We start from the raw sequence: 18,753 nt of genomic DNA on the forward strand, positions 1-18,753 counted from the left end.
GGAAGCCTTTCTGATTAGTAACAGAAGATTCAGGTAAAGACTTTTTATTTTTTTGTGGGAAGATATAAGGAGTTGAGTTGTAGTCAGATTTTATAACACTAACCAAATCAAAGCATTGTTTTAAATATTTATTAGAATTGTTACAGTGGCTGTATCCTTATTCCGCAGTGAGTTGTTTTATAATTTATGATTTATAATTGTACAGATTCTCAATGTGCTGTAGCCAGACTTTGTTCCTCTCTCTGCCTGTCGACTCAATTGGTTGCTATCTGTTCCATGCTAGCTTACGGTTTATTAGTTCTGATAGATGTTATCCTTTCAAGTTGTTGCTAGTTTGACTTTGTATCCGGGTTAGGAGGAAAGTGTTTATTGAAACCAGAGCTGAGAGCAAGCCCTTCAATGAAGATTGGTAACCCTCATGGCCATCACTGGCTGTTAGAGTGCTCTGCCCAGCAGTGTTGTGCTGCTAATGAAATCAGCCCTAAGCAAGGGCCAGTGTGCAGTGGCTCTGAAGTAACTAGCCTCTACAACCCACCCTTGCCAGCTGGTGAGCTACTTTTCAGCTAACATATGAAAGCTGTTTGGCAACCTCAGTGAAAGAGGCCAGGCTTTGTGAAGAAGTCTACTCTGCCTAGAAATGACCTCTCAGTTATGCCTGGCATGCCTACAAAACTGACAGGTGGCCCAAGATGAAGAGAAGAGGAAGGCAATCCTGTCACTACCTGCACAGTCCTTTTTTCTCGGGGATGTAAATCAGTGACTGCATCTCCTCTGCCTGCAGTGAGACCTCCAACATCTAATACATGTGGAGACACCCACCTGTAGATGTGGTTATCTGGAGTTGTCTCCCACCTCCAATTTCCCCCTTATCAAGAGAGGTATGGGGGAACAGAGGGATGGTTCATCCCAGCTGCTATCTAGGAGAAGTTGGGTGAGTCACTGGAGGTACCTGTGTCTCTGCACTGACTGAACAGGACATCCAGAATACCAGCTTAGACTGGATACCAGCTACTACAGGGATAAAACGAGATGAGAGCAATCCTATCCCTGCAGTCTGCTTAACTGTGTATCTAGCAAAAGCTGCAGCCAGCACTGTCAGTTACAGAGGGAAGGAGCAAGAGATTTGCCCAGAAGGAAGGTTCCTACCTGTCAATATTTGGGGAAAAAATGTATGACTTGCATGAAGATTAGGTTTGAGCCCTCCTAAAGAAACTGTTTGCCATTAATACTGGATATTACTGTCTTCTGTACAAACAATCTGTTTCTGAATTTCATGACACTCTTTAAAGTTTATATCTTATGGTAATGAGTTCCTCAGGCTAACTGTGCATTGTCTGAGAAAAAAATCTCCTTGCATCATTTTTTCTGAATATATTTGTAATACCAATTAAAGGACTTCACTTCCCACAATGTTTTCTTTAATATTACTGTTAGCTTGAATTCTACAGATTAGAGATGGCTGTTGTATAGATAGAGGAGTGGGCTAATCACGGCACTGGAAATACGGAATTTATGAGTTGCTTAAAGCTCCTCTAATATCAATTGCCCAGGAAAGGCTCTTTATTAAGCATTCATTTGCCTCTCTGTTTTGCTCGATCTGCACTAATTCTACATGCACATACATATATACTTTTGTGTCAGCACTGAGTAAGGACAGCACTACTAGGTACTGGCGGGTGCAGATAGCTTTTTCCTCTGAAACCCGTTTACCAGATGGATTTACCAACGTAGGAAGTCTGCCTTCCAGGGGAGGAATCAAACCCCTAGCATTTTTTTAATCTGTGGGTTTACTGTTAAACTGTCCATCCTGACACCTCCAAAGTGCTGTGAGAGCCTCCCAGGAAGGGCCCAGTTTAGCGTCCAGAGATTGTAGTGGGAACCAGTTCAGCTGGTTCGCTGCCATGGATTAAACAAACAGGGACTGGTATTTGTTTTCCTTCACATGAATGTGTTTAGTGGGGCTCAAAATCAATCAGGAAAGAGATGTTTGGAGCTAAAATACACGATCTTTTTTTATTTGGTTGTGTTGGAGATTTTTGTATTTGAAAAAGCCTTTTGGCTTGGAAATCTGGCTGCCTCAGCTATATAGGTATATCAGGAGGGAATCTGACAGAAAAAAAATGAACATTTGGCAGGGAAAATTTTTAAAGTGAGACATAGTAATTAATCTTGCTTAGGTTTATTAAGGTTGAAAGAAGGGTAAGTATTTATTCCATGCATTCTTAGAGAAGTTCACTTGCTCAGTGTTCTGGTCTGGTTTTATTTTGCTTCTCCCAGCTTTCTAAGCTCCAATTTATGTGACACCAGCCAATTACCTAAACGTGTTGCCTTAACCTTTCTTTGTGCCGATCCACTCCAGACCAGAGACAGTGACTCCACAATAGATCACTGTGCTTCCAGAAGAGCTGTTGTAAACCAAATGATCATGCATTGTGTATTCCCTTCAGCATCTTCTGACATCACTGATAACGGGCTATCACTTTCCCTGGGCTGCCGGTATCTCTGGCATATTTAACATTTTGGCAGACAATCTTTGGGGCACAGTCATACACCTAGAGTTGCCAAAGACACTGAGGCGTGGTTCTACTTCATGCTGAGCAGTGGAAACTGAATGGCAACAACCACTGAATTTAGATTTATCACTCAGGAGTGCTGAATAATCTTGAGACAGCTGTGGTACTGCCCAGCCCACAAATGGGCTGCACCCCAAGCCAGCTCCCAGCACTGTGCCTGTATGAATCTGGCCTGAAGAGAGCCATATCTGTAGCTGACACCTCTGGAGTGTGGAGGTGTCCAGGAGGGACATTGTCATTGGCATCCCCTGCCTGATGCTCCAGCCCTACAAGCCTGACTGCAGTGTGGCAAGAAAGGACAATCATTGCTGAATTCTCCAAACTGGTTAGGAAAGCACAGAGACAATCAAGAATCTGAAGATTATTATAGTTTATGATTGTCACAAACCTTTGAAAACTCAAGTTAGTTCTCGTTTATCTGACACCTTGACTATGAAATCTCAAAGCACATCACCCATAGGAAATAGCAGACTGATCTCATTTTGGCTATGGTAGCCAAAGCAACACCTACAGTGGGTTTCTCATCAGGACTCAGGCTGTCTCCCAAAACTCAGGCTCTGGGCTTAAATTGATATAAAGAAATCTCTGTGCAAGACCTTTGCCGTTCCTGAAAGATAAGAACTGGAAAGGAGCCAGGAAGAAATTTTATTCTGGGTCCTCTGGCTGACATTTTTTCACTTTTGATCCAGAAAAGGAGTGCAGGATAAGAAAAAAGGCAGGTTTGCTTGTCAGTAGTGACCGGAGGAGGGTTTTTGGAGGAGCCTACAGGCTGGTTTCCTCCCCCCACATTCCTGTTCCTGTTATGGTTTCAGCAGCTGAGACAAATGGTCAGATACACTTGAGTGCACAGCTCTGCAGTGCAAAGGGGATGTTGCCCTCATCGTGACTCTTCTGTTTAGGTATTTCCAGGAGGAGCAGGGGGCAAGAGGGAGAAAAGACATAAGAATGTGTGAACTGCTTTTTTTCTCTTTTTTGTGCACTGAGTCTTTGTTAGAAAAGCTGTCAGCTGTGCACCATGTTATGCCAAACAGCTTTGCAAATCCTCTTGCATGGACAGCAAGATTCTGCTCCAAACATTGAGAAGATCCAACTGGAGCATTATGATGAGCTTTCCTGAAAAATTGATCATGATTTGCTCAAAACTGTGGTGCAGACACCATTGCTGCAGCCTAAGTTTTGGCTTTGGTCACATGTGTGAAACATCACTGGGGCTGTATGACTGTAAATGAAGTCAGGGCTCAGCCAGAAAAGCAATCTGCAAAACTGACCACTGCTAACTTCATGTGACTGACCGGGGTCAACCCTTGGGTATTGTACCGAGATACTGCAAACCTTACACAACCTCTGTGTGCGCTTTGAACCCGCAAGCAATTTGTGAGGGGTACACTTCACAAGCCTCTAAAAACGCAGACGTGTGTGGTGAAGTTTGAGTACGCCTTTGTGCTCAGCAGTGACTGGAAGTAGAGATGGGATATGTGCCATTCTTCTTGATTTCAGTTTTCTTGGTGAAGTGAGGTAACAAGTCAGGTGTCAAATGCAAACAAAGGTTATTTCCTTGTACTTTTCCCCTTAGCAGCTGAACAGTGGGCTGACACTTGAATGAAAGGACAGGCTCATTTTGCCAGAGAACCAGCTGAAATTTGAAGTTATTCAGTTGAAACCAATAAAGAGACTGGGATCAAAATCTGGCCTTGTGCCTGGCTGTGGGGTCCTTTCCAAACACACCAAGGAAAAAATAGCTGTGGATTGCAGATCATGTCTGCAGTAAAAAGTGGAATTTGCCAGTGAAGAAAACATCATTTATAAAGCTTTTGAGTAATTTGCTTTCAGATATTTGCAGCACCTTTAAATAAACACCTAAACTGTAATGAGCTTATGTATTAAATGAACAAATGTGGAAATTAGGACACGAGATATTTGCATAATAGCCAGGAGATAATTACTGGTGATAGTCCAAGATGAAGAATGGTTTCTATTGTTTCCAGCAAACTAGTTTTCATAAAACAGCATGAACTTGCTGTACTTAAAACACTCACATCAACAATGCCTACAATGATATGTAGCAAAACTATTAACGAGTCAAGTACATGGGGGAAAAATTTCAATCCTAGACAAACTGTAAAGGATTAAACCTAATCTGCGGTATATCTGTCTGTTTAAAAGGTCTTTGTACTACCTTTCTATCTATCATTAAGTGAGTGCAAATGTATGCTGGTGAAAGACTCTGGACCTTCATTTCAGAATTACTAGATTTTATGCATATTTATACACATGCAGAAATGTAGACATTAATTAATGACCTGCTTAGGTCAGGAGGCCTGCAATAGCTAGGGACCCCATTAGAGGGCGTGACTATGAATAGTTCAAGGTTTAGTCTAACAGGGTTGATTGTTATATTCACTAGGTAATATAATTAGTCACTAGCAGAGGAATTCATCCTTACTCTGGCATCATGTGAGCCGGTTTTCTCAATGTGAAATGCAGCCTCCCAGATAGAGATCTCTGAGCCTGTTTTTTGTTGAGGGAAACAATAATTAATGTTGCATTAAAAAAAAAAAAAAAAAAAAAAAAAGCAATGAAACAATGATGGCAAAGTGGCAAATGCCACAGGGAGTTTTAGGTCAGTAAGCGGGGAGGACAAGCCTGCCAGATCTGCCTTATTTGTAAGCCTAACCTCTTGACTGTCAGAAAAGATGCTCTTCAGCTGGAAATTTCCTGGGGACATAAGCAAATGGAATAATGAAACCCAAATCAGAATTTATACTTTAAGTAGCATGGAAGTTGTGAGGGTGTCCTGGGGAAGAAAAAACCGTTATTTGCTTTGTCTTACATTTATTCCCGTGCATGTGCCCTGAGCCACTGCTGGTGACAGATACATGCGTTTTGTGCATCCAGGGCTGACATGCTTATCCTTATGTTCCTGTGACTCCTTACAAATAACAAACTGCTGCAAAAATGGTGCTGATTGGTTTCAGAGACAGAGATCCAGGAGGCCAGGTCTCAATTACATCTAGTTACTCTGGACTTACTATTAAATCGAGAATCTTAACCAGAAAGCAAGGCTCAGTGTCTTAAACAAGTCTATGGACACCAGGGACAACACTCCTCCCGACTTTCCTAAAACTCCTTATGAATTCACCAGGACCTCCGTGCCAGTGAGAATGGAGTGAGGTGTCGAACGCTTGCCTGAATGCTCGTTTTGTCCTCCCTGTCAGTCCGTGTCACACCAGCAGATGCTGGGAGCAAAAGGCCAGGCCCCATGTGGTCTCAGCTACAGTAGCTCCATGGCAGCAAGCAGAGAAGCACCAGGCTAAATCACTTCACAGATTGTATCATCAGTAGTGGAGAGGATTATTATATGTGTAATTTTTTATCCTGATGGCCAGAAAACCTCTCTGATTCTTCTTTATGTTGGTTTCCTCTTTCTGTTTACTCTTCCAAGGTCATCTTTTGATAGGAAACAAGTGGTCAGATAATGATATATGTGTGGCAGAAGAAGTCAAGATCAGAGATGCCATAATATGGCTGTACATGGAGACAGAATATTATTTTCCAGGGAAATTGGTGTTTGCTATTTAACCCTTCTCATCTACTCTGCCCACTCCCACGAAACACAGAGATCATCTCTTCACAGTCTTTTCATTTCTCTCTCCTTTTTCTCACTGTCATCTTGCAATGGTTCCGGGCAAAACACTATTGTCCCCTTTTAATCCACAGAAAAGTAGACAGAGGTCCAGAGCCTCAGACATACCCAGGCAACTACCTCTATCTTTGAAGACCCCATGAAGAGGGGGGCATGTTTATACAGAGTAACAAGAAGTGTTTAGGACAGCTCTGAAAACTAATCACAAGTCCTATAATACCTGAAGAAGTGCACAATTCATCCCATTTACTGGCTTCTCATAGAGGTGGGCCCTTCCCTGGTACTACCTCAGGGTAAGTCCCTCAGGTTGTAATTGTGGTGGGAAAAAATAATTAAAGAAGAGATGGCTTCCTCACGTACAAGGTAGCTGCACAAGCAGGGGAACGAAGGAGGGAGCAGAAGGGGCTTTTCTTCCCTGTCAGGGTTTGCAGGTTAAATCACTTCAGGTCAGGTTGAACGTTTTAGAGTCTAACAGATATTATGACTCTCCCTCTTTTCAGATACGAAGGTAGGAGAGTAGAGCACACATATCTACCCAACACAAAGTTTCAGTGCTCTAAGCAGACAGGTTTCAGTGACTATTATTATGGGAAAGGTATGTGGGTGTGTGCCTCTGTGTGTGAGTGCATGTAGGAGAGCGCAGCACAGGAATATAATTTTAAAAAATGAATAAGATGAGTAAGTCTGCTAGAATCAACTGACAAGGGTGGGAAGAGGGCAGAGGGTCCCAGAACACAGGGGTTTGGGCTGGGGGCACTGAGCTGGGACTTGAAACCATCTGATTCATTGCCCCTATACTCAGGGATAACAGGCTTAGTACATGCTTGCAAATACACAGAACTGCATCCAAGATCCATAGCCCCAGTTTCTCCTAATTAAAACTGTCTATAATAGCCAAGACTGTGGCAGTCTATACAGATCAGAATGAATCAGACTATCCTTCATGTTTCTATTTCAAAATGAATATATCTAAACATGTCACAATTGGTCAGGTTGGTGATTTACCATTTTATCCTTCCAGTTTTATCCTTCTAGTTCATAACTAGATGCTAATTTCTGCTCTTCAGTTATTCAACCCAGAAAGAGCATTGATAAGGTTTTCAAAGAGACAGTCTTGGGAGATCCTTGCCCTTAGACCATCAATATCTCATCTTGTGCACCATGCAAGTACTGTACTCAGAAGGAAGGATAGGAAATATAATTTATTCTTCCTCATACCTCTGTGCCATAGGGAATCAAGCAGTGCAAACCTGCATGCCAGGCCCTTTCACTGAGAACCGTCTCTAGGAGACTTATCAAACTGGGCTGCTTCTCCAGCGCCTCAGCAATTAATGCAACTTCTTTACATTCCTAAGGATCCCCCTAAGCAACCTCTGACACAGACACACACAAACACACAAATTTGAGGAGGTTTACTCTCCTGTCACTTAATGCATAAGGATGGGCAGATGAAAAAAGACAAAGCCTTTAAGAGATCACAGCGATGATGACAGAGTCACGGGTATGCTGATGTCAGGGAATGACACCTGACACAGCTGAATACGGCTAATATATCCTGCTATGTTTCATTGGAGGCATGTAAAGACACATATACATGAAATAACATCATGTTATATGTAAGGATATTTCACTCCTTTGTGGCGCAGCAAAATCAGTGAACTAGGAAAACCCTCCAAACAGCTTGTAGACAGCTTTGTTGATAAAGAAAATGAAATGGAAGTGCCTCGTAAATTATTGATATCACATATTGCATGTGAACTTTTGACATGGCTGTCTCCCTGCTGTCATTCACTGCATGCCATAATCCCTTCCTTTCCTGCCAGATTTCAATCTGTTCTGTGTAACCCTTGCTATTCCTTCAGCATGGGAATTCAGCAGCATCATAGATTTTGTACAAAAATTTAATTTTATAAATCTTTCCTGCAGTTAGCCTTCTGGCAAGCAATCACTTAACATGTTTTAGCCTCTCACATCGATTCTCAGGAGTCTGCAGCTCTCAGCCTCAGTAACAGGATCCTGTCTTCAGATAAAGAACAAGAAGCCACTGAAAAGTGGAGAAGCCAGACCTCCAAGAGTCTTCAGGTATGAATGAATTTTTCAGGAGAGCTCAACTGTCTTTAAGCCCCTGTTCAGGGGTCAGATGTTCAAAAGTGCCCAATGCCTTAATAGCTCCCACTATAATCCTTTTAGATAGAATTTAAAAGCCCATGTGTTGATTTATTTGGAGCTTCTGGACTCAGTAGTGAGAGTTGAACTCTCTGAAAAATTCAGCCATATTTTATCGACAAAACCTACTAAAGAATAAATATTACAGTCTGATACTAAAAAAGAAAGAAAAAAACCCCTAAGATGGAAACTTCCTTTGTTACCTTTTCTGTTTCAATTTGCTGGGAGCTGCACCAAAGTAATACTACTAAGGAAAAACATGGACTAATTTTTCTATCATCATTTGAGTAAGTAAAATAATGATAGTTTCCAGCTCAATGTATAGGTACTTGTGTAGACTTCAAAATTTCATCTTAGGCAAAACTCAAGTATTGACTTTGTTTGAAGCAGAAATCTTAAAGGCCACCATTGCTGGTTGCACCTGGGTTTACCTTGCAGGATTTATGCCCTTGCTTTGCTTCCTGAGATGAAATTACATCATATCAGCTGGTTTGGCTGCAGGCCATTCGAAATCATTTGATAAATGCCCAAGTGCTACTTATCATGTATTCATGTTGTATACAACACAGAAGACTGACAAAAAAACATGAGGAGCTTGGACCAAAGAACAAAGTCCAAAGAACTACTATCCACCTGTTATCAGGTTATCAGGTTATTTGATAACCAAAAGTTCACATGGCACGAGTTTGATAACCAGGGTTATCGCTATCCCTCTTGCCCCAGGATGCTATGCCCTAAATTTGTGACATTTATGTGTGTGAATATAAGATTCTTATGTTATACTTAGAATAATATAAATTAGTTTGGTACAGAATTTTAATAATTTCTCTTATATGTACAATTGTTTCACATCTACACATCTTAAGATCAGCAGATGACCTTGAAATGGGGTAGAGCACAACCTAATGTTATAATCCTCACACCAGGGATATGTGACTGAGTAATGCTTTGGACATCAGTTGCTGAGTACCACCAAGGGCCCTTATAGAATAAGAAAACTGTGTAGGTACGAAACAAAATATCACCACTGCAGAGAAGCTGGAAAGGGATGGAAGTGAGAGAATTCCCTCACAATTCAGGGAAAATTGCCAAGGCAAGAAAAACTGGGTTCTGTAAATAGCAAAAGTCTGAAACTCAATTTTGAGTATTTTTGTGAGTAACATATCAAATAACCTAAGAGGTGTTCAGCATTGCCAAGGTTAGTGAAAGCCTTTATGATCTGCTGGCTACCATCTAGCTGTATAATCTAAAATGACTTGGGTGAACTGCTCATACAAGCACATTTTTCTCCTGAGATTTAAGTGCCAGGAGAGACATAGATGCTGGTTGTATCAGGAGAGATAGTGAGTATTAATGTGGGGCTCTACTGAAATCTGTGTGGGATGCAGTAAGTCTAGCTAACCACATTCAGGAATGCTGAGTTCAAACTGGGATGGGCACAGAGAAGGACTCCTAACATTACCAAGGGAACCTCATTTACTAGAGGTGAAAAAAAGTGCTGGAGAGAGTATCGTTGTTCCTCCTAAGTCTGCCAAAGAGTAAATATCACCAATGAATAAAAAGTACCTAAGAGACAGTCTGAGGCCTGTGTTAAGGCTAAGCACTGGGATGGCTACCAGTCCTTGTCAGTAGTTAAGTAGCATTGTTATTTCATTGTGGAGAGCTAAGTTGCTCAGGCAAAATCCAGAGGCGGGCAGAGAGCCACCAAAAGCTTCTGAAAGACTAATCCACTAGGAGAGCTCAACTTTCACTGAATAGAGCTTAGAGCACAGGAGGATGGACTACCTGCAGCAGAGCCTGGAGTCACACAACTGACTGATGAGGTGGAAACAAAAATCCCAGACATTTTTTGTGCAAGAGATGGTGTAAATGGTGCTGTAAATGAATCCACCTTGTGATAATTCCACGGGTGGGAAGTATTTCTTGCTTTAGCTGATGAGCAACCACCTTGCAATCAACAATAGTGTCTGCTTCAGACACAGCATGTGTTTTTCACCCCAAAAAGTCATTACATGAAATACACATGCAGGTACTGGAAATTGGTCCTTGGAACCCAACATTGTTCTTCCAGAGCCTCATTAAATGAGCTACAGAACCAGGATCCTTCTGGCTTCACAGGTCATGCCTTTGTTTTTTGCACAATGGCCCATCTTCTGCAGAGAGGAGTATAGTCCTGTCAGAATTATAGATCACAGTTGGTGGAAAAGTATTCCTAGAAAATAAGAGCTGCATCACATTTCTCAGGCAGATGAAAGCCTTGGACCAGGACTTGCTTGCTTCCTTCTCACATGGGTTCTAGCCAGCACACAATAGGCAAAACACAGCTGCGGATGCTTCGTCCTCTTCCTTCTCCATCAGACATGTTCAACATGGGGTTCATGGTCTAGTTTTTGGCCTGATGCAAATGGAGAAAGGTAATTTTGTCCCACTGATCCACAAAGACGTTGAGTTATGGCTCCTCAGACAGCTGCCCTGATCTGAGACACAGTGAACCAAGGTGTGGAGGATCCTGAATAGGCCCACAGTGTAGAGGGAGCTCCAGTCACTCAGTCATGCAAAACACCCACATCATTTATGGAAGTATTGTGATGTCTCAGCAAGGCAGCTGTAGTGTGTTGTCTGAATAAGGCCAGCTAATGGCATGAAAACAAATAAATACAAATGGGATGTGAATAAATGTAGCATGTAAAGACAGGGAACAGTGAACATCATTATCAAGGTGGACAAGATTCTAGAATGACATTTCAGAAGATTTAGGGGAAAAAAAGGTAATTGGTCAAAGGACAGGAACCAACATGTGATAACAGGAATACTGGGCACACTGGCCCAAGGGTTTCCTTGTTCCTTACTGGGGGCTGCTTTTTACATTGTTCTGCTCTTTTTATGCTTTTTCCTGTAACAGTGGGAACTTTTTCCACCTCTGCTTACATCTCCTCTCCCATTCTACACTGTTCTCTCTAGATGGACACACGCTGTTGAAATTGGAAGGCAGATTTTTGTGCTAGCCACATCTTCATTCAAATTACCTTTAAACTCATTGAAAACTGAGGTCTAAATAAAGGTGGAATACAGTCTGAAGAGTTGTAATAAAAATTGCTAATGGCTTCTGCAGGATGTCAATTAACCTGGTTCATGAAGGGAAGATGTTTGATAACTCAGTGAATATTCTAACTGTTTCAACCCTACAAGAACCTAACTATTTTACAGACCATACTCTGTAGAAATCCCCCCCTGGATTTCACCCTTTAATGTCTATAAAATAAAGGCAAAAGATATTCTTAGCACATAAGCAATAAACAGGAAACATTCAAAAAGACCAGATCTTATGGGATGCATATTAGTTCCCACAGTAAAAGAAGACAAATCAAACCCAGCAGCTGAAGAGCAGATGAATGAATGATTATCCTGAGCCTCTAATGAAATGATATTGTGAAAGGCATTAGACAGATTGATTAGAGCTCAGTTGACTGACAAAACTGCCCATTATAATGACTCTACCTAGGACTATTTCCTTGTGAGTGTGCATTAGTGTGTGCATCCATATGCATGTCTGCTTTGCTGCAAATTATTCATTGCCGTTTCTTTATAGTGTGAAAAACAGTCTAACTTGCAGAGCTTCATGCTTTAGACTTCGCTATGAATACACTTTCAAGGTAGGACTCCTGAAATGAGTCATTTTCAGTACCTCTGACAATCATTTCAATTAACACATTTATAAGTGTATTTACAACATACAGAGGGAAATAAAGATCCTGTTAAAGAATGAAGCAAGACGAATCAGGCCTCTCACTTAGATTAAAAAAGAAGCAAAATAAATCATTACCACAAGTTAATACTGAAGCTAAAAACACAGTAAGAATAGAAATGAAGGATATTTACACCATTAAGGAGAATATCCAGAGAAAAAATAGTCAGGATTACAAAGCAAGCAAGATCAAGATCTTTTGCTGTATAAATGTTATTGGTTCTATTTGCTTCAGCAGAACCCTGCCAACAGCCATTAGTGATGGATCTGACCTGCAGTCTCAGAACCTGTGTATTTCAGATATACCTGGAGATCAAAGTTTAGAAATTGTTCCTGGAAACAAAGGCGATGGCAAAGTCCCGCATGTGGACTGGAATCATGCAACACTAGATTGACTAGGAATCACCCCTGCAGAAAAAGACCTGGGGTGCTGATGGACAAGGAGTTGAGCATGAGTCTGCCAATCAGCCTTGCAGTGACAAATGCCATCTGCACAATGGGTTGCATTAACACACAGTCGACAGTTTGAGAAAGCTGATTTCCCCTTCTATTTTGCACTTGTGAAGAGTACCTGTCTGGACTGCTGTGTTCAGTTTTGGGCTTCCTAGTGCAAGAAATTTATCAACAAGCTAATTCATCAGAGACCTGCTGCGATGGTTAGGGACCAAAGCATATGATGTACAAGGTGAGGCTCCAGAAGCTGAGCACGTTTAGCTGCAAGAAAAGAAGTTTAAGGGAAATCAGGTTGATATTTTCAACTACCTAAAGAGAGTTTAAAAAAGAGATGAAGCCAGACTAATAGCTGACAGACACAAGGTACAGCAAATGGAAATTAGAAATACCAATTAGCTATAAGGGAAAAATTCTTCAGAGTGAGGTTGGTTAGACATTAAAACAGAGACACAGAGAAGCTGTGCAGTCTCCATCTTGGAGATATTCAAAGCAAGACAACACAAAGGCCCTGAGAGACCTGATCTAACATTGATGCCACCCTGCTTTGGCCTCTGGCGGTCCCTTTGAATTATATCTTTGTATGATTTTAGAAAAGAATAGAAATGAGGTGTAGGGAGAAAATCAGAAATATCACAGCACAAAATGAGATTCAAGAATCAAGGAATATGTAAGGCAGACAGAAAAGAGATGCCTAAGTTGAATATTAAGCCAGACCCAAAGAACCATCATTTGGTTATAATAGGCTTAATGAAGACAAACTTCATCTCCCTTTGGAAATCAAAGCCCTGCAGGCTTCTTGTAGTGAGGTAAATGAAGACAGGAATAACCTTGAGCTCTAGTCACATTGTACTTTTTCATTGCTTATTTAAGACATAGCAACCTATTGTATATTGCTGCAATTTGTATAGCTAATTATATAGAACTACAGTTACACATTGTGGTTAATTGCTGGAATATACATCCTCTGAAGCCATTAGGAGTGTTACCACTGACTCATTTGAAGAGTCTAATTTAGCCAGCTGAATTATCTGACTCATCTTAGTAGGCTGATCTCAGCAGGCTCTTCTAATGTTGCCCTTTGGAGGAGCTTCTCTCTGTACACAGAGCTTGTGGAGACTAACCTAAGGGAGATGCCCAGTGCTCTGTGAATACGGCCCTTTCTTTCCTTCCTGATAAAGATGGGGATGGTAATAATTGTCTACCTCCACATTTGATGTGCAAATCAGTTGATGTAAGAGCAATTTAGCAACAGGAATATTAATATATCTATTCCATTTGCCAGAGTATAAAAACAGCCCCGTTGAAAGATTGTGTTGTGGTTTAACTCAGCAGGCAGTTAAACACCTCACAGACGTTCACTCACTCCCCCCGCCTCAGTGGGATAGGGGAAAGAATCAGAAAAAAAGGTGATCTCGTGGGTTGAGATAAAGACAGTTTAATAGGAGAGAAAATGAAGGGAAAATAATGATAATGATAAAAGAATATACAAAACAAGTGATGCACAGTGCAATTGCTCATCACCCACTGACCGATGTCCAGTCAGTTCCCGAGTGATGACACCCAACCCCTGGTCAACTTTCCCCAGTTTTTGTTCAGCATGATGTCATATGGTATGGCATGTCCCTTTGGCCAGTCTGGGTCAGCTGTCCTGGCTGTGTCCCCTCCCAGCAGGGCAGCATGAGAAGCTGAAAAGCCCTTGGGTTAGCTCAGCAAGAACTAAAATATCAGTGTGTTATCAACATTATTCTCATCCTAAATCCAAAACACAGTACTAGAACAGCTACAAGGAAGAAAAATAACTCTATGCCAGACAAAACCAGGACAGACTGGAAGGATGAATTGGAGGAAGGATTGCTGACTGTTAAAAAGCCAGCTTTCCAACAATATCAATTAATAAATCAATATGGTGATTTTAGGACTGTTTGAATACCCTGGCAAAGAAACTCTTTAAAGGAGCCCCAGTTAATTAGGGTTTGCTGAAACCAATGTGAAGATAGGCAAAAAAACCCCAATAAATATTGAGCAAAGGAAGCTCACCTGTAATAAGACATCTTCAATGAATGAGGGAGTGTGTTGAGTTTTTCTGTCTGTGAGTTATGGTCACTGAGTGGTTACACAGGTACTCAGGGAGTTTATGAAGCATCAAAATTGTTTGAAGAAGCACATAAAATAAAAATTCTATAATATATTCAAGGCACAGCAATGTTTGTGAGGTTAAATACAGCTGCTACAGCTGAGTTACATATTATATACGATAATATAGACCATATTCTTACACATATTCTACACTCTTCTACTAAAGTAGATTTGTTGCTGTACCTTTATGATAAATGAATAGGGCATAAGGAGAGACACAAAAATTTCATTTCTAGAACAGAATTACCACTTTGGGGAATAAGTGAGAGGGAGAAGAAAGAGTTACAGATGGGGAGAAAAGTATGAGAGAATTGGGTCATATAAGATATGGCCGATGGTGTCAAAGACAGCTGAGGGTGGAGTGCTGGTTGAACATTAGTCACTCCAGTTAGGGCAGTGCCAGTGGAGCTGAAGGAAGGGATTAGGAAGGGTCTGGGATCTCCAAAGTTTGACCATAAATACTGCATTTAACATGTGTAGGGTTGAAAGCAATGGGTTTTGATAAATTAAAACTAAAGCAAGGCTATATTTTACAAAAAAGATGTCACTTACAGGAGAAGGAGCATGAAGAAGGGAATGAGAATAGGATAAAAGGAAAATGGGCAATAGGTTGGGATGGTGACAGTAAACAAAGCAGTAAGGGTTAGATAAAGCAAGAGTTACTGAAGGAAGGAACCGCTGGTTATATTTATCTGATATGCAATACCTGACATGAAGAGGCATCAGTGAAATCTTGTGTGGAAAGCAAAGTAGAGAAGAGGGCTTAAGAAATGGCCTGCCTGCAGGAACCTGTCATATAATTCACATGAATGAACCTCAGTAGGCTTCACCACAGAACTAAAGTGAAGATTAGCAACAGAAGAATTAAACTCAGAGCTGAAGAAGGAAACTGCTGTGTGAGCCCATTTAAATTACTGCTTGGACAGCTGTTCTGGAGCTACCTCACTCTCTGAGACCTCTATGAATGACACTTACTGGTCAGCACCAAAGACCAGATCAAGCTGTCATGGCTGAGGCCATTGGGTTGCTTCTCTGTCTGAGGGAACAGCTGTGGGCAGTATCATGGCTCACTGAAATTGTTTCCTTCAGGCTTTCAAAACACTGGAGTCATATGGACATTCAGCAGAGATGGAACTTATTTTACCTGAAGCCAGGCAAGTTTGGCACAGACAGGCCAGATGGTCAAAATTATGAATATCCTCCATTTGCCATTCACCCTTAAGCTGTGTTGAATTGCTTCTCATTGTCTAGACAGCCTGCTTTGCTAAGGCATGCTCAAAGACAGTCAAGCCCATTTTCAGATGCAGACAATAAAAAATACACCTATATACACAGGAGACTTCCGTGACTCAGACTGCAGCAGCCCAAAGGCTGTTTTGCTGATATGCCAACTTGTGTGTCAGCTCTGGCAAATACATCTCCCATTAACTAAGGTTATTACAGTCTATTCAGATCCTTGCATCTGCTTAGGATCCCAGCACCATGGTTGCCCAACTTCCTAAAGTGTACCAGGCATACACACCAAAGTTTGTCAAGACAGGACAGCTTTCGCAAAGGCATCGCTGTGCATAACTTGAATGGGGTGTTATTAATCTCTTTAAATTAGGTTGTCTCTGTTGGCTGGGTTCCCATTACAGTCACTGGAGATCTGGTCAATGCAGCCATAAGGCATCAGTCAGTTTATTCTAAAGTAGACATCCACATTTAGGTCAGATTAATCATGCCCTAGGTATTATGGATGGTATTGATTGGTTCTCCATGAAGCCCAGATATCTGCCTCAAAGGTAAACACTTATATTTTAGAAATCTCAAGTTAAAAACCAGCATCCCACTGTTGAGTCCATGTCACATGCCCCATAATAAGGAGGAGTAAGATGACACATGGGATTTGAAGTGATAACCCATGTATTGGGAGGTTCACATAAACTTCCAGGAGGAAGGAGGAACTCACAGCTATACAAATGGTCTGAAAGCATCATTCCACAGTCCTGATCTCACCACAAACTTCATCTGCCATCTCCTCTGTAACTAAGTCGCTTTGTCTCTCTACACCTCTGCCTCTCACAAGGATAGAATGAAATTCCACTTCCCGGACTGTTTTCTCACCTACATAGACAGCAAGTGCCTACTGCATCTTCCAGGGCTTAGCACATGCAATCTTGTATTTAGTTTCAAACCTCTAGCTGCTACTGTGATATGAGTAAATAATGGAGAAGCCACAACAGCTAGTCAGGAGAGCTTTTAGTCCCAAGAGTGATTGCCCCTTTAACTAGGAAAAGTATGTTTTCATATTGGATTTCTTTTTTTGTGTGTGTGTTATTGTTGTTGCTGCTGGGGAAAAAAAAAAAAAAAAAAAAAAAAGTGATTTATTTCAATATGTTTTCTCTTGTTTAAAAAACAGAAGCTTAACCCTTGCTCTTTGCAGAGTAGAAGTAACCTTACAGGGTATGTAATAAATATTTTAAAAAGGATAATTGAAGGAAGAAGGGAAAAAAAATCATGTCACAGAGGGATAGCAATAATTTTATTTCAGGGTAGTGACAGCTTCTGTTGTCTCTGTCATCAAATAACTCTCAACTCAGGAGGACTGCTGCATGCAAATGAAGTCAAATGAAATATAGGTGTCCATATCATGTGCATCATCTTCATCAGAATGGCAGACTGGTTCTCCTCAGCACAGAGGCCAAGCAGTGGATGCTGAGTGCTCCCCCCATTAGAGGTGGTCCTGTGAGGACAAGGTTAAGGCTGGTTAACAGCACAATGGGGAAAGCTTTGCATTGCACCTTCCCTGTCTTAATTTTGGAGTGGATTTCCTCCCTCGGTGCTGTCAGGCCAGTATGTTCCTCCAGGGATGGAATTTATTTTATCTGTGCTTTGAATCACAAGAGAGAGGAGCTGTATGTTGATTAGGTGAATAAGCTGTCACCATCCTACCAGGCAGCTACTCCACACCTGTCTTGAAGTCAAATGCTGGGCCTCAGCACTGGCTGCAGCAGCGAAGTGTGAGGCCAGCCTGGCAGGAGAGACCATCCTTCCAGAGCTGCTGTTGTCCCTTTGTTTCTCAAGAAAAAGGCAGGAGTTTGGCTGTGGTTTCCCTATGCACTCCTGGTTGCCAGGAGAATCAGTTCAAGTCACTAATCCTGACACTTTTTTCAGGAAAAGTGAGGCATGAGTAAGCTGAGTATTTTATTCACCTTTTGCTGGGAATTTGGCAGAACAGCGAACTGGTTGTGACTCTCCAAAGCCATGCTAGCACCCTGGCCACAGACCACCCCTACTTATCACAAGGATCCAGTCAGACACGTGGTTATCCTCTTCTCAGAACTACATCAATAGTTGATGCAAAGAGCTTATGGTTTTGCACGCCCAGCTTTTCCACATGTTCTGAAATCCTGTTGACCTCCTGTCACAGGCCATGACTTTTCACATTCCCTAAAGCTCAAACAAAGTACTTTGAGCAACAAAAGGCCAGTGTAACCTAGCAGTGATTCCTCCCAGTGCAGAGTACAAAGTACATGTTTGAATTACTTTTCTGATCTGGTAACGGTGTAAATGACTAGCAAGCTACAAAGTGGTGTTGATTGTGTAAAAAAATTGATTAACTTAAAAAAATAGAACACACCCCGAGGAGGATTTTCTCAAATGTTACTAATTCAAATGGTTTTTGTCCTCTAATTGTACTGAAAAACTTATCTAAATCTAAAACCATTTTTGATAGTTATGAATGGCTGAAATAAAAATTACTTTTACTAACAAGTGATTATGTAATATTAAAATGCCATTATCACATTTATCTGTTTACCAGCTGGAGTTCTAATTGAAATTTGTTCAGAACTCATAATAGCATTAGGTCATGTTATGCTTACAGCATTAAGCAATGATTACATCTGTGGCTTTTGTTTTTAATTAGCTTTCTTCAGTTATCTGGGAGAGATAGAACCTTTCAAGATCGTAATTCACTTTTGATTACAATGGAAAGAGAACAAACCGAGTCATCTTACAGAAAAATGTGCGACTGTATAATTTACATTCCTGAC

The sequence above is a fragment of the Athene noctua genome, chromosome 2, assembly GCF_965140245.1.
Source record: "Athene noctua chromosome 2, bAthNoc1.hap1.1, whole genome shotgun sequence".
NCBI lineage: Eukaryota > Metazoa > Chordata > Aves > Strigiformes > Strigidae > Athene > Athene noctua.